At 41.9% G+C, this 17,400-nt stretch overlaps 1 long non-coding RNA gene across 1 annotated transcript in view; it reads right to left on the bottom strand.

Moving 5' to 3' along the window:
- Positions 1-17,400, bottom strand: part of LOC140520853 (uncharacterized) — a 69,551-nt gene that overhangs the window by 28,923 nt on the left and 23,228 nt on the right. The window contains exon 2 of the long non-coding RNA XR_011972676.1: positions 13,194-13,267. This is a non-coding gene — a long non-coding RNA (uncharacterized lncRNA). The remainder of the gene's footprint in view (positions 1-13,193; positions 13,268-17,400) is intronic.

The raw sequence follows: 17,400 nt of genomic DNA, 5'->3' as shown, positions 1-17,400 counted from the left end.
AGAATGTAGCAGGTCATGTTTGTACGTGTGTGTGTGTGTGTGTGTGTATTATGTTTTGGTTTATTATGTGACTTCTCCCATTCATTTTAGTTCTTCTACATGGAATGAGTATAATGAAAATGTATTCAATAGGAACGTATGTGTAGATCCTATATAGAATTGTATGCTGTCTTGGGGAGGGGGGTGGTGGGGAGTAGGGAGGGGGAAAGAAATCTAAGTTTTATCATAGTGATTGTAGAGCATTAAAAATAAATAAAATAAAGAAAGATATCAGACATGACTGAGCAACAACATTTCATAAAAAAGAAGCATTCATAAGATAATAGATTTATATTTGGAAGGGACTTGAGAGATCCAGTCCTCTTATTTTGTGAGAGGAAACGGAAATGTCAAGTGATTTGCTCAAGGTTACACAGTTAATAAATGGCAGAGCCAGGATTCTAATTTAGATTCCTCTGATTCCAAATCCAAGACTCTTTAATCGTCTCTTATATTAACTGTATAACACCAGATGTCCCACTACAGGGTGAGACTTATATAGCTAGGGTGAGAGGAAATAGAGCAGGGATAGATATATAATGATAGGCTACCACCTCTGGTCTGCTGCCGTGGAAGCATCATCTGGGAGACCACCTAGCAGAGGTCTGACTCCTCTTCGTCATTTCTTCAGGATGAGTTTTGAGAGAAATTATTAATTTGACTTTGTGTTAGCAATCAATTATTCAATTAAGATTAAGACATTTTCTCCTTTATTTTCTCATTTAGGGACCAATTCCTGTAGGTCAGTCAGTCTCTGAAGGGGGTTGACTGATGAGATTACCCCCAACCTTAAACATGCCAGACCCCACCCAGTCAGGATGGAGTGGAGGGGAGGAGTGCATATAGAATTCAGTCTCAAAGAGTTCTTGCCCCAAGGAAAACAGCCCTACTCTTGCACCCCTCCACTGACGTTTAAGGTGATCCAGCTCATGAAGGAGAAAAACAACCAGACCACTGGGTCTGGATGGAAATGGATTCCACTATCTAGATTGCTGGAGTCAGTTGAGGCAGCTGAGTTTCATGATCAAACCCCCTTCTCAGCAGCAGGAGCTGAAGACTTCTAGCCTGCCTCCTCATTAAACAACCACCAATCGGGGTTGATTTCACTTGTCAGGCACATTTCCTTTGAAAAAAATATTTAAGGCATCCACTGTCTCCATTAGGAGTCTTTGGTAACTGAGAGAAACCACTGACCATCATTTTTGTGATTATTAGATAGCCTAATTAATTAATTGATCATTAATTATCCAGAAACTCTATCTTTCAGGTTTTTTCATTTGTCAGAGTTTCAAAATTTTCATTCAGTGAGTTTAGTGATGGCATTCAAGGTGGCAGAGTGGAAAGAACACTGGATTTGAAAACAGGACAGATCTGCTATTTACTAGCTGTATGAACCAATGCATAAAACTTAAGCTTTTTGAGTCACTGTATTCTTAATTGTAAATTTAGTAGGTTGTCCTAGGTCCTTTCAGTTGTAAATCTATTTTTCTATGAAATTCTCTTCTGTTATGAAAGAAGGACCTGTTAATTGAGTCAGAAAAGGTGAGACAGTATAGACTAGCCCTTCATAATTACAGTTAAGTTTTTGTTTCTCAGAGGACCTAGTCCTCAGAGCTGGAAATTAGACATGATCTAGGATACTGGGGTCAAACCCAAATAGTAATGGATCTCTGAGGGCCACTTATTGACTAAGAAAACCACAAATTAACAGCATTTATGTTGTGTTGTATTTTTATTTTGTTAAACATTTCCCAATTACACTTTAATCTAGTTTGGGTACCATTTGGGAGTTTGGGTGGTGGGGGGGGGAGGGGAGATGGGGGCCTTGAGTTTGACACCTCTTATCTAGGTCAGTTCCCTTCATTTTTTAAGGAAGGAAACTGAGGTTCAAAGTGTTTAAATAATAGCCAGCATTTACATTGCTTTAAGGTTTGCAGAGTACTTTATGCATATTATCTCATTTGGTCCTTACAAAAACCTTGTGAGGCAGGGCTATTATCATTCTTGTTTTACAGAGGAGGAAACTGAGACTGAGAGTTTTCCCCAGAATGACACAGCTAGCAAATGTGAGGCAGGATTTGAACTCAGGTGTTCCTGGCTCCAAGCTCACTGGTTTATCCCTCTGTGCAACCTGGTTCCCTTCTCCAAGACCATTATAGTGGTTAGTGGTAGTCACCATTCAAACCCTGGTTTTTAGAATTTAAATTTGACACTCATTTCATTACCATGATGTTTCACTCCATGCAGGCCATCCTCCAGGGGAATGTTTTCTTGTTCTCTATCTTGCAGGCTAAAATGGGACATCTCCCAGAATCTTTTCCCCTTTCTCTGAACCCTAAACTTTGAGATATGCCTGTGGCACTGTTGGTGTAAACTATTCCATCCATTTTGGAAAGCAGTTTGGAACTATGCCCCCAAAATGATTAAAGAGGGCATACCCTTTGACCTAGCAATACCAATGCTAGGTCTACCCCTCAAAGAGATCAAAGAAAGTGGCGAAAGGCTCATACGTACAAAACTATTTATAGCAGCCCTTTTATGAGGTGGAAAAGAATTGGAAATTTCTCTACGTAGAGAAATTCAGAATACAGATTCAGTATTTTCTCTCTCTCTTCCCTCCTTCCCTGCCTCCCCTTCCCCTTTCTTCCCTCCTTCTCCCCACCTGCTCTCTCTCTGACTCTGCTTCTCTGTCTCTGTGTATATATATCTATCTCTCTCATCCTCCTTTCCTCTCTTCTTTTTCTTCTTCTTTTCTCTCTCTTTCTCTCTCTCCTCTCTCTCTCTCCCCCTCTCTGTCTGTCTGTCTGTCTGTCTCTCTCTGATTAATTCTGGAATTTGTTTTGCATACCTATCCACATTTGTAATGTCCTTTGTTTTTCTTGCCTTCTCCATGAGTGGGAGAGGGAGGGAATTTGGAAGCTAAAATAAAATTTTAAAAAAGAGAGATATGCCTAGGGCTTGAATACTTGTAGAAAAGAAAGAGGAGATTGAGCATAAATTCACCTTCTTTTTCTTAGTTTCTTCCCTCAATCCAGTTGCAAGTTTTATTTATTTAATTTTATTTTTTGCAAGTTTTAAATGGGACAAAACAAACTTAGGCTAACTCCTTCTTCTCTGGGGGTCCTGCTCCAGGAGCTATGCAGAAAGATCCCATCTCTAGAAGACTTGATTTCAATTCAGGGCTGTGTCTCAGAAAGAGAAAAACTGGGCCAGGGAGCTGGGACCCAAGTTTCTATCGATTAATGGGAAAAGTTAGGCTCTTGGAAGCCACTGACTTTGAATGAGAGCCCACGGCCAAACACAGATTTGTTGCCTTTGTCCTTGCCCTCAGTGTCCCTTGGAGACCAGAGTCACCAAGCTATTGAAAGAGGCCGCTCTTTACCCTGAAGGGTGCTTGGAGCAGACTCCTGTTATTTTGCCTAGCCTTCTATCACTGCTTCAAGCCAGGACTGCTCTCCAAGCCTTCAGGGTTTAAAGGCACAGGATCACATGAAATTTCAGAAGCTGAATCTGTGTGTGAACTGGGTGATGCATAGTAGGGTGAGGGTTAGTGGAAGTAGGGGTAAAGTGTGCAATTCTTAATTTATTATGTACTTAACTTTAAACCAAAGACAATAAAAAAGAAGCCAGCATATTTTCAATTTCTTATGCTTAATTGCTACATTGTATTAGTTGGAGAGGAATTGGGATCTATTAGATGGAATGTGACCTACAGTCAAGAAGATCTCTCTAGCTTTATGAGCACAGGTGAGTTGTTTGTACTCCCTAAACCTCAGTTTCCTCATTTGCAAAATGGGAAAAATGAAGCTTGTAGTCCCTCCCTCATAGAATGGTTGTGAGGTTCATATGGGGTAATGTTTGTAAAGTACTTCCAGTTATAGTTACTCTCTGTTACTGTGCTTTAAAAATAAGCTAAAAAGAGAGCAAGTTTCATTTCTCCACTAAATTCTTTCTCTGATGTCTCATAACAGTGGCTCTGAGATCTTAAAGTCTATGCCAGCAAAGCATAAGCCCTGGAAGGTCTTACCAGTCTGGAAAGGTTTCCAGTACTGGCCTCATGACAGACCATGGGCTTATCCTCAGAGAACTAGCCTGGCCAAGTATAGAGATGCTCTTAACCACCAAGCTGGTATTAGCATCACTCCCACTCTGAGACTGATTGCAGACAGCATCTAAGAGGTGGGAGACCCTGAACCTATGAGCTCCTATTAGGCTGGACCATTGCCCTGTGGTGACTAAGCTGTGTGTTTTGAAAGGAAGGAGATCAAGAGAGTCAGGTGAAACTTCTTTGTGGCAGAACTATGTGATTCTGGGGAGTCTGGTTACCTGGTTTGCTTTACTCCATCTATTTTCTTTTGGGCAGTGTGTGTCGCTGAGGGAGACCAGGCTGTCTTGAAGGCTGCCTGAGGTCTGTGGCACAGAGCACACCATAAGCTGTTAGGCAGATGAATATGATTATGACACAAGGTTAATGACAGCCTTTGATAACACCTTCTGAACTCAGACATCATGGGATTTCTATGCTTTACTCCAGAGCTATTCATCTTTTCATCACGATGATATTTAGGTGCTTTTAGATCCAGCGAACTGAACTGAATAATTGTACAACACATTATTCAATATTAAATTCAAAAAATTCTAGGGCATATGCATATACGTATAATAATGTAGTGATATAATTTTCTAAAGAAGGATGATGCTAGCCATTTTGATCTAGTCCTGAATTCAAATCAATTACATAAAAAAGTGCTTTCTAAATTCAGGAAAATATTCTAAGAAAGATTGTCCTGAAGAATCTTACGATCCTTTAGGAGGCATAAGATATATGAACAAATATTACAAAATAGAATGTAAAAGGGCCAAGGAGAGACAAAATACTTTCTTTGCTGGACAGAGGCATTCCCTCCAGAAATGCTCGTTGTCATCCTTTAATGTCTCTTTATCCTGTGGTATGTGTATCTGTCTTTTTGAAAAATTCTCACAGTGGGTCTATATAGATGTGCTGAGGGATCCAATCTAGATCTCTTGCTATGGTGTGGATATCAGTAGAACATGTGGGCTGTCTTATCAGTTATCCTTCCCTCTTGCTCTGAAATCAGCTCATAAATTTTTCCAGACATATATCTCTTTGATAATATTCTATATACCACTTTTCTTACCCAAGTTTTCATTTATAATCTGTTTCATGTTACCCATCACCCACCATGCTCCTCTCTATTGTCCTGTAGGTGATTTTTTACTTTAATTTTTGTATACTTTGACATTCAATGGCCATCATCCATACAACACAAGATTTGGAAATAGATTGGATGTGTGGGGTGAGAGTGAAAGGTCAAAGATGACACTAAGGTTGGGAATCTGAGTGACTGAGAAGATGGTGATACCTATTATAATAATATGGAAACTTGGAAGAGGGGAGGATTTTGGAGGAAAGATCCTAAGTTCTGTTTGGAATGTATGTTTGAGATACCTGTGGGACAACTAGCATATATTAAATACCTACTAGGTGCCAGGCACTATAAAAAGTGCTACAGATACAAGGAAGGACAAAAATATGGTCTCTCCCTTCAAGGGGCTCTCATTCCAATGGGGAAAATAACCTTCAGACAACTATGTAAAACATAAGATATATACAGAGTAGGTGAAAGATAAGAAGCTGGTGACACAAGACGAGTGCAGGAGAGAAGTTAGGGCTGAATATATAAATCTGGGAATTATCTGCATAGAGATGAGAATTTAATCTGCAGAGCTAATGAGATCATTAAATGAGACAGTAGAGTAGGAGAAGAGGACCATGATAGAGATTTGAAGCACCCCCATCTTTAGTGGGTGTGACCTGGATAAAGATCCAGTAAAGAAGGCTAAGAAGTTACAGTCACACTGATAGGAGGAAAACCAGGAGAAAACTATGTCATGAAAACCTACAGAAGGGAGAATGCCCAGGAGGAGAAGGTGATCCATAGTGTCACATGGGACAGAGAGGTCAAGAAGGATGTGGATTGAAAAGGAGATTTGAGAGCTGAGTGGTCATTGCTAACTCTGGAGAGAGTAGTTTCATTTGAATGATGAGTTTAGAAACCAGGCAGGCAGAAAAGCAACACATACGTATTAAGTGTTTCTGCATTCCAGGAATAGTGCTAAGTGTTGGGGATGCAAATATCCCCTGCCCACCCTCCCCCCGCCAAAGATAGTCCATCTCTAGAGTTTATACTCTAACGTAAATTAAAAGAAGACAACACAAAATTTGGTGTGAGGGAAGGCACCCTTGAAGGAACAGGGTGGTGAAGGCCAGAGAATTAGAAGTATAGCTGAGTGGAAATGAAGAATGGTCTGCCTGGGTCTTTCCCCAGAATGGAGACCCATAGAAGGAAGTCACCAATGAGAGAAGGGGACTGACATGATGGAGGGAAGTTTCAGTGTGAGAATGGGAATTTTCCTAGGTTCTGAGAAGGCAATTGAGTCATGGTGATGAAGTCTGGATTTCAGAAACAAGATTTGAAAGTATTTAGAATCAACTGAGAGGAGAGGGTTGTTTCAAAATATTTGGCTGAGGAGTGGAGGAAAGATACATAATAAGAATTAAGGGAGGTGTGAAGGTTTTTTAAGGGTGAGAAGCCTAGGGAAGGCAGTAGGGATGGCAGATTAGTGAGAGAGGAAGAATGATAGAGGCAGAAATCTGTTACAGAAGATTAGAGGGCATATATAGAAGGTTGGCCTTGGGAAATAGGACTACTTCTTCATTTGAGACAGTAGTGAAGCAGAAGATAGTGGGGTGATAGGTCTAAGTGCTATGAGATGAGGAGGGGAGATGAGGGGACTCTAGGCAAATGACCTCATTTTGGGGGGTGGTGAAGTATGAGGTAAGATCTTCAGCTGAGAGGTTGGGAGGAGGAGGCATTGTGGGAGATTTGAGGAGAGATGAGAAGTTTTGGAATAGCTGCTGTGCTGAGATAGCAAATCATTTAGAGAAGAGTAGGATTGTCTTGCTTCAGTGAGGGCCTAGTAGAGATGAGATAAGATAAATTTGTAATGAATTCTTTAATAGTTTCACAATTTCATCCAGCTTTATTGAATAGCTTGTTAATAGGACTGAATGAAGCATATGGTAGGAATAATTTGGGTTGGAGTTTGGCAAGGTATTGTTATAAGACATAATCTTAGAGAAAAGTAGAGTTGAGGAGGTTCACCAAGAAGTCACTAAGGAAGGGAAGAGTATAGTTAATTTAGGTTTGATGGCCTGGGAAAGAACTGGGGTTGTCAGTAAGCTACTGCTGCTATCACCCTTAAGGAAACCACAAGGATATTTAATAGGTAAAAGAGATCCTACAACCACTCACTCATGGCTCTCACATAGTGATGGACATAAGCATTGACTGTTAAGACCATATGACCTTGGGCAAGAACCCGGATTTTATGCGAGATGCAAAATGGAATTGGGTGTCGAAACCCTGAGCCAGGAGGAAAGCAGGTACAGTCAAAGAAGGAGTAACAGAAAAAAAAAACACCTTGAAAACTCAAATAGCTCTAATCAGATGGTGAGTGCATCTCTGCCCCAAGCCATCAGCCCATAAAAGGAAATTGTGATTAAGGTGCCATCTTGGCCATTTGACCTGGTTGTTTATTTATGTGTTTAAGGGAAATGTATTATTACAAGATTCAAGGGGATCCCTAAAGGAGTCCCTAAAGTATTGGGCATTAGAGCTGTAGAGCTAGAATGAATGAAAAAGCTTTTATTAAGTTCTTGCTGTGTGCCTACCATTGTGTTAAGTGATGGGGTTACAAATAGAAGAAGTGAGACAGTCCTTGTTCTCATGGGGGTCTCTCATTGGGGTGAACAAAATAGAAAAGGAAGGTCAGAGGAAGGGTGAGAGAATAGGCCCGGAAGTCCTAAGGGTCAGCAGTGAGGTAAATAGGAAGGCTCAGGGGTCTTTAGGTGATATCTGTAGGTTAGATGATAGTGCTTGGGGGGTTGGAAGGCATAGAGTCAAGGGAGATGGAAGACCCTAGGAGTCAGTGGCTAGGCAGATGGTAAGGCCTAATGGTCCTCCATTTCCTTGGAGAGAATGGACTTGAATCCCATTTCCTTCCTTGCGAAATGTCAAGTAGCCTTGATGGATTGGGGAGAAGAAGAGGGGGAAGGGGTTGTGGAAAGCAAGGAGGGAAGGACAATTCTGATGGTGTCAGATCGTCTTGTTGCCCAGACATCCTGAGGATCTTAGAAATCATCTAATCCCTATTTTTATAGCTGAGGAAAATGAAACCCAGAGAAATTTAGGGACTTGTCCAAAGTCACAAAGCAGAGCCAAGACTTGAACCTAAGCATTCTGACTACAAATCCAATACCGTTTACACTGTAGCCTACTGTCACCCTCTCATCGATTTATGTGTTATGTTGTTCCCATAGTATCTGCCTGCTCAGTTGAGTTGTAGTGGTTGATATCTCTGTGTTCTTTAGAAGGAAAATTCTTGGGCAAGATTCCTATTTGTCTGTGTCTTCTTTTGTGTAGTCAGATAGGGATGTGGAGGGAGGAAATAAGCATTTAGTAAGCACCTGCTATGTTCCAGGCTTTGTGTTAAGTACTTTACAAATATTATCTAATTTAGTCCTCACACAATCAACCCTGACGGACAGGTTTTGCTGTTGTGTCACGTTTCAGTTGTATCCAGCTCTTTGTGATGGCACTGGGCATTTTCTTGGCAGAGATACTGGAGTGGTTTGCCATTTCCTTCTCCAGCTCATTTTATAGATGAGGAAGCTGAGTCAACCTGGGTTAAGTGACTTGCCCAGAGTCACACCTCCTAAGCACCTGAGGCACATTTGAATTCAAGAAGATGAGTCTTTCTGACTCCAGGCCCAGCAGTCTATCCAGTTTGCCACCTCTCTGTGAGGTAGGTGCTCTTATTATCCTCATTGTTCAGTTGAGGAAACTGAAGCAGGCAGAGGTTAAATGATTTAACCAGGGTCACACATCTAGGCTTGAATTCAAGTCTTCCTGCCTCCAGGTCTAGTACTCTTTGGTTAGATTAGGAGGTGACGTTGTCATACAGGAGGGCTAGCTTCAGACTGCACTGTTTTGCTGTTTCTTTGAGCTCTGCAACTCTTCCCATCAACATGGCACACAGAAGGGCTGAGCAGTGTTCTTCTGGGCTCTCTTTGTCATTGTTTTCACTTCTCCCACCTCTTAATATCAAGTACCCTCCCCCTCCCCTGTTCTGCTGATTTATTTGAACCTAAACCTGACACCCCCGACAGAGGAGTGATTTTTTATTCATTTGAACAGCTATTAATAGGGCTCATTATTTCTTAGGAAACCGACAGGATGACATTCTTTCCTGTCTTCTGTTTTCAGGGCACAACTGATCCCTCTTTACCATGTTAAGTGACAGCCATTTAAATGATATTTATGTCTGCAGTTCAAAGGATGTCTCTGCTGTCTTGTGTGTTAACAAATTAAAAAATGGAATCTGGACCTCCCGATGTGCCATTTCAGTCAGTCAGTCCGTCAGCTAGCATTTGTAAAGTGCCTACTGTGCTCCCGGTATTGCAGATACACTAAGGATTCAGAGAAAGTCAAAAGACAATCCCTACTCTCGAAGAACTCACATCCTAAGGGATTTACTTATTCTGAGGACTGGAGTCTTTGCTTGGGAAGATGTGGTTGCGTGTGTGTGTGTATATGTGTGTGTATGTATATGTGTGTGTGTGTGTGTGTGTGTGTGTATGTGAGATCTTTCCATAGATATACATGGAAACCTTAGTGTATCCTGTTTCTCTATCTATGGGAAATTGTGTGATAAAGTAGAAAAAATAGATTTGGGATCAAAGTAGATTGAGGATTAAAGGACCCCAGTTCAAGTCTTGACTTTGTTGTTTACTTTCTTTGAGACCTTGGACAAGTCATTTAAATTTTTAAGCCTCAGTTGCCTCATCAGTAAAATGGGTATAATACTATCTACACAAGGGGCTATGCAATAGGGTGGAGGAGGAAAGGCACTTAGTAAACTTTAAAGCACTTGTAAGTATGAATTATTGTAATGTCTCTGTCTAGAGTAGCATGGTGAAGTGTGTGGAAAGCTGCCTCAAGATCAGAAATTCAAATGCCTCTGATACACACTGGCTGTATGACTCTGGACAAGTCACTTAACTCCTAACTGCCTTAGACAACTCTGTAAGAATGTAAATTGCAGAGAATATGCCAACTGAATTGTGGAAGGACTTTCCTTATCCAGGGAGTGCCAGTGAAATCACAGATTCAGTCCTTGTCTGTCTCTATGTCTATTTTCATGTGTGTATGTCTGTTTAGAAGTTTATTTTAGGCTATGGCATGCATGTCCCCATTTTGTCACTGGAGTGAATCAGGAAACAGCTGGGGTATCCTAAAAACCCCCAGAGAGCTAGAATTTTCCCAGGGAAATTTATCCAACTTTGTCTAATCTAGGATTTGGGGGGATAAGGGTGGGATTAGAAATACACTGGAGTAATGGGGCAAATACAAGTCTCCTAACATCTAAGAATTACAGTAAATTTCATAGAGGTAGATTTTAGCTTGATGATGAGGTAGCTGGGCATTGCAATGAGTAGTGTTGAACTTGTAGTAAATAAGACCTGAATCCTGCCTCAGGCACATACTAGCTGGATGACCTTGGACAAGTCACATAACTCCTTTGATCCTTGATTTCCTCATCTGTAAAATGGGGATAACAATAGTATCTACCTCACAAGACTATTGTGAGAATCAAGATTAAATGAGATAATGCATACAATATGCTTTGAAAACCTCGAAGTGCTGTAGAAATGCTGTTTTTGTGGTTGTTCAGGCATGTTGATCTCTTTGTGACTCTTTGGACCAGGTCAGGCCTTTCTAGCCTCCACTCTGCTGAAGTGTGTCCAGACTCATGTTCATTGCTTCCATGGCACTCTCTATCCATCTCATCCTCTACTGTTCCCCAACATCAGGGGCTTTTCTAATGAGTCCTGTCTTCTCATTATGTGACCATAGTCTTCAAGTTATGTAAATGTTACCATCATGTAAAATTCTTAAGAATTAGGGCCCATCATGGAATGGGTTGTCTTGGAATACTGGGCAAGTAGGTGGTGCAGTGGCTAGAGAGTCGGGTCAGGAAGGCTTATCTTCATGGGTTCAAATCTGACCTCAGACACTTACTAGCTGTATGACCCTGAGCAAGTCAGTTACTCACCTGTAAAATGAACTGGAGAAAGAAATGGCAAACTACTCCAGAGTCTCTGCCAAGAAAACCCCAGATGGGATCACGAAGAGTCGGACATGACTGAACTATTAATAACAAGTAGCGAAAACAGCCTTGGCATATAGTGAGGTCCCCATCACTAGAGGTCTTCAAGGGAAAACTGGAAGACCACATATTAGTTATCCTTGCACAATTATAGATTGAACTAGTTGGCTTCTGAGGTCCCTGCCACCTCTGATTTCTTTGACTTTGGACACCAAGTATGGGGAAGGTCCAGGGCCTGGAGGAACAAGCCAGAGGAGTTTTTGTAAGATCTTTCACCCTTGCATTTAAATTTATATAGAGAAATGCCTACTCTGGGGATGTTTTGGTCTCACCATTACTGTGATTTGCTTACCTGAACATTTCCTGAGCTGTTAGTTTTGGAGTTGGGGCTGCCTAGGGAAATATTTTTTCTCAAGGTTCTGAATGGGACTTCAAGTCAAGAGCAACGTCATGGCTCTGGAAGTTCAAGAGGGCCAGAAGCATCTCTGAGAAAGGGATATATTTGGGGATTTTGGTTTTTGGAAGGTGTGATCTGAACTCTCTTTGTTTATTGGAGCAGGGGTGGGGGGACCAACGCCACTGGCTCACCTGTGTGGATGTTGGTTGTGATCTCTTGGGCCATTTGTGTCTGTCTTGCAGGGAGAATTACCACTATGAACTTAAGAGGAATACTCATAGACCTATGCAAATTAGGGCTATTTGTTCCCAAATCACTGGGTATCTTTCCTGTTCTTGCCCACTTCTATGGCTTTGTGTATTTCCATATATTAATGAACTTCTGGGGAGTAACTGTTTTGCAACAGTACAGTTCTAACACCCTGTAGGGAGGAGAAACTTTTCAAAGAACTCAGATGTAATGGATTCTGAAAACAGGGGACTGAAGTCAACTAAAATGAGGAGAAAGAGCTTACTTAAGAGATTGTTTCCCTAGCCCTGCCTTAAGTGGGTTGGCAGCCTGAGCTGCCCAAAGTGGCACACCTGATTGATTGATTTAACATTGCAGCCTCCCAAAACTGTGGAGGAGATGTAATTGTTGCTGGAGGTGGCTGTCAGCCCCATGCTGAGTGAGTGACTGATGGCAGAGAGTACTCTGAGGTGGCTCCCCCTGGTTCAGCCAGAGAGGGTCCTTTTGTGCTCCATTGGCAGCAGCACTGCTTTACAGGCCCCCTGGGGCCCAGACAGCTTAAATCTCAGCCAGGTTAATGTTCATACGCGCACACACACACACACACACACACACACACACACACACACACACACACACACACAGACAGAGGTCTCCAAGGAGCTTTAGTCTGAATGACCCAGAAAGTGGCCCCAGTTTGGCAATTCCCTTTGCTCTGGGAGTCCCAAGCAGTGGAGTTGTAATAACTCACATTTCCATAGACTATAAAGTTTACATAGCACTTTCCTCCCAACAACTGCACAGTATCTTACGTATCGTCTACTTATTTAGGACAGGGACTGGGTTGTTTTTTCTTTATGTCTCCAGCAGTTAGTATAGTGTCTGGCACATAGAAAATCCTTAGTAAAGCTCATTGATTGATTGAGGTAAAAAAAACAATCCGTTTTAGGGAGAAGCTCTAGTTACTTTGGGGATCTCTCTGTATTGTTTGCCTCTGCCCAGGTGGTGCCTGAGAACTTCATTGTATGACAGTCCCTCCAAGGATGACAATCCGTCCTCCTTATAAGCACCAAAGCCTACAAGGCATTAAACATAGATGGGTTTCATTTATACTGGGAAGAACACAGAATGAAACAACACCCAAGCACTTAGAGCATAGAGTCCCTTTTCTCCAACCTCAGTGAACACCCATGCCATTCATGTGACTCAAAACACTGCCCTGTGTGTGCTTCCAGAAGTGGGTAAGGTCAAGGGTTAGCCATCAAGGATTTCTTACCTGTCCTTCACGAAGGGTCTGGTCCTCTTCCCCAGGTGCAGTTACTTCTTCTGTCAGGAGATGGCGCCAGATCTCTAAAAGTTGGATCAGAAAAGACTGACGCATTATGGTTTGTTCATTCACTCATTTACTCAAGTCAACAAGCTTCTATTAATCCCCATACTCATTCATTCATCCACCCAATAAACCCTTAGTAAGTGCATACTAGAATAGGTGCAGGGACACATAAACAAAACAAAGCAGGAGCCCCTGCCTTCAAGGGCCTTACATTCTATTGGGAGAAGGATGCTGCATTAACATAGACAAATGCAGGATGATTCAAGGAGAGCATGAACAACTAGGGAACTCCAGGAAAATCCCCTCTGGTTGTTAATACTCTCTCCCCTCAAATGTTCTTTAAAGCTACTATTTACTTGTGTGTGTAAATGTTATATCCCTCAGGAGAGCGGAAAGTCCCTGAGGACTGGGACTTCTTTGTCTCTGACTCCCTAGTAAGAACTCCATGGAGTACCATTCCTGGCACAGTGTCTTGCATGGAGTTACTGCTTCAAAGATTCCTTTTGAATGAACAAATGAATAAATGAGTTGTAATACCATCAGCCTTTCCTGAGTCATCTCGGGAAAGAAGAGAGAAGAGTGAGAGACAGGAGGACCCTGGCTGTCTTAGCATCCTTATTGTTCTCAACATTAGATTGTCTGGTCGATGCTTGTTGTCTCCAGCAGATGGTACCAGTTCTCCAGCAGCTGAAGCAGGGGAGGGACTGATCTTATCACAGCAGAAGAGCCTTCATCCTGGGCCAGACTGGCTAAAGGCTATTTATTCTTTCTGGGTCTTAACTCAGCCCTAATTTATAAACAGAGGATGTTGTCTGATGCTGTGGGGACCTTGATCCTTGTCCTGACCAAACAAAAATCCCCATTTCATGCTCTTGTCCGAGTCCTGGCAAACTAATCCCATTTATCTCTTGCCTTCCCCAATGCTTAGGCATGTCTTTCTTCTAATGGGCAAACACTGCCCAGAGTCTTTCTAAAATCTGGAACAACTCTCCAACATCCTTTTCCTTTTCATTTCCTACCTCAATAACAGCTGGGCCATTCAAATGACCTCTTGGGGTTTTCTGAGCCTGAAATCCTCCCCCCCAGCTAGAATTTATATAGAGCTTTCGGATCTGCAACGTGTTTTACCAATATTATCTCATTTTATCCTTATAGCAACACTAGGATGTAGGTACTTTTTATCATTATCCCCATTTTACAGATGAGGAAAAGGAGGCAGAGGTTTGAAAATAAAATAGGGAATGGAAGGAGGCAGTGCTTCTTCCTACTATCCAGATATAATTGTCTCCATTTTGTAGAAAAAACCCCTGATGATCAGAGAGGTTAAGTGGTTTGCTTGAGGTCAAGCAGCTAATCAGTGTCTGTCAGCATTTTGAACTTAGCCTTGTTGAATCCAAGTCTTCCTATTACTTCACAAACTCTTGGCTTACTTCAAAGCTTGGGCTCAATCCCAAGGAAGGGAATACAAGAGGACCGAGTCCTGGGAATTCCCTCTGAACCCTGAATTTCAGAGTTTGACTCAATCTGACATGTAGTAGAGTTTCTGAGACTTTTTGTGGATGTGCCCAGCAGAAAAGTCTGCATCACTATGGCAGCAAGGACGTGGGCAGTCCAGTTGAGCTCTTTTGACTCTTGCCCATTTTCTTTACCACCTTCTTGGAAAGTAGCTACCTCTATCCTACCATCTTTCCAGGGCCTGAAGTTCTACTGTTAGAAACTTAGGCCTTTCACCTTATGCTTTGACTCTTTAGGAAATACATATGCCTTTTGAAAGCTCATAGGGGCCAGTTTTAGCACTCATTTTATCTCAAAGTGAATGAGTTTAAGGACCCAAGTTCAAAGTCCCAGTCCAAGGCTGTAATAGCTATGTGACCATGTGCAAATTAACTTCTTTGAATCACAGTTTCTTCATCTCTAAAATGGGGATTGCTCTAAATCCCTGTAATGCTTGTCTTTCTTAGATGTTGTGAAGAAAATACATTGTTAGTTATAATGTGCTCCCTAGACATCAACTATTATTATTTATCAGATCCTTTTCAGAGAGAAGAACTTGACTGGAAACAGACTGGCATTAAATGGTTTCATAATTGTGAGAAGAGGAGATGTAGTGATGAGAGAGATCCCAAAGCAGGCACTGAGATTTTGAAGAAAACCTTGCCTGTGACATGTAGGCTATGTGATCCTGGACAAGTCACTTAGCTTTTTAGTGCCTCAGGCAACTCTCCAAGACTAAAAGGTATAGATGAGTTGCTGAACTTTATTGTTGGAGGGAGTTTTGACACTGGGAGTCCCCCACTTCCTACAAATGAAATCATAGGTTGGATAGAAAGAAAAGTCACAGATTAGGAAACTGAGGGTCAGAAAGGGTATGAAGCTAGTTATTAGTCAGAGGTAGGATATATTTCTGTTCTAGAAGTTAGCAGAGAAGAATTCCTCTGTAGCAGGAGAAACCTTCAGGACAAACATCAAGATAAAGGATGAAGAGCATATGTGGCAGGGAGGAAATCTTTCACAGAGACAGAAGCAGAACCAGTCCCCCAGATCTTATCCTCTTGGCTGAGCTGCCTCCTATGCCCCACACCCTACTCCACCCTGTTAGGTTTTTGAGTGAAAGAAACCTTAAAATCTTTCTTAGTTTTTCTTTTTTTACATTTCTTTATTTTGTCCTCATATCCCTTTCATTTCTGAATATCCCCATCCCTTATCCGTCATCTTCCTTTTAAACAAAGGATAAATTGAAAGACCATATTGATGGAATCTGATTTTATCTGGAAATTTTACACCTGCATTATGATCTCTATAAAAAAGGGAGGGAAGTGAATTTTCCGAACTTTTTTGGGGTCAAGATTGTTTCTTGTAATTTCATAATGTTTGGTTTCAGGGTTGTTTTAAAAATTCTGTCTTTTCATAGACCTTCATTTTTCAAAAACACAAGTGGACACTCAAAGCACATTAAAGAGCATTTTTCCCCCACTGCTCATGTGGCCACTCTCCAGGGTACTAGCCATAATAATGTCTCTCCCCAATCTTTTACTTGGGGTCAATTTAATTGAAAGTGATGGGATTGGTGAAATTTGTTTCCAGTACCCTCCCCTTGCCCACTGTTACAGCCCCTCTCTCAAGTTCCTGATGCCTTCAGGATATTTAATGATCCATAATGAGGCATTCCACCTGGCTCTGCCCTCCTCAGGTAACATCCACATAGCAGATCTCCCCTGCTCTCTCCATACAATCCCAGCCCCTTATTATGGGATCACATAGATTCAGAACTAAAAGGGTCCTTAGAAGTAATCTACTCCTACTCCATCATTTTACAGGTGAGGAAATTGAGGGTCAGGGAAATTAAGTGAATTGTCTAAGGTCTTACATGTACTAAGCTTCAGAGGTGGAGTTTGAGCTCAGGTCTTCTGCCTCCAGAGCCACCCTGGTTCATTTGTTAAAACATATCTGTCCTATGTCACTGCTCCCTGGCTCGGCTTTTCAGCCCTTGTCAGTGAGACTCCTTTCAACTTGTGTCACTGCTCAGATGCTTCAGTTCTCCTTGGACTCCATCACTAGCAGAGATGCAGCCTGACTCCCTCCCTCACTGGTGCCTATGGCAACGAATGCTTTGTTGTTAGAGACTGCTCCTGCGCTGTCTTTTCACTTGGTGCTCTTTGTTGGGAGGCAAGGTGAGGAAGACTGCATGTTTTAGAGGAGAAAGCCTAGGATTCTCATTCCTGTTCTATTATTGTTACTGTTGCTCAGTCATGTCTGACTCTTTGTGACCCCATTTGGGGTTTTCTTGGAAAAGATACTACCATTTCCTTCTTCAGTTCATTGAGGCATGAGGAATTGAGGCACACAGGGTTAAGTGACTTGCTCAGGGTCACACTGCTAGTAAGCATCTGAGGTCAGATTTTAACTCAGGCCCTCGCAGCTGGCACTCTATCCCTCATGCCACCTAAAAGTTGACCTAGCTGTCTCTCTAATACAGGTGGTTTCAATCATGTTCTACCGCTTACTAGCCTTGTTCCCAATGGGCAAGTCACCTCTCTCTGACTCTTAGTGATCTCATCTGTAAAATGATGGGAAGGGGTGGGTTGAGGTGCGTTGAAGATTGGACTAGGTAATGTCTAAGGTTTCTTCCAACATTAAATCCTGTGATTCT

The sequence above is a fragment of the Notamacropus eugenii genome, chromosome 1, assembly GCF_028372415.1.
Source record: "Notamacropus eugenii isolate mMacEug1 chromosome 1, mMacEug1.pri_v2, whole genome shotgun sequence".
NCBI lineage: Eukaryota > Metazoa > Chordata > Mammalia > Diprotodontia > Macropodidae > Notamacropus > Notamacropus eugenii.
Note: the sequence above shows the minus strand (reverse complement) of the source record. Positions and strands in the feature narration are given on the sequence as shown.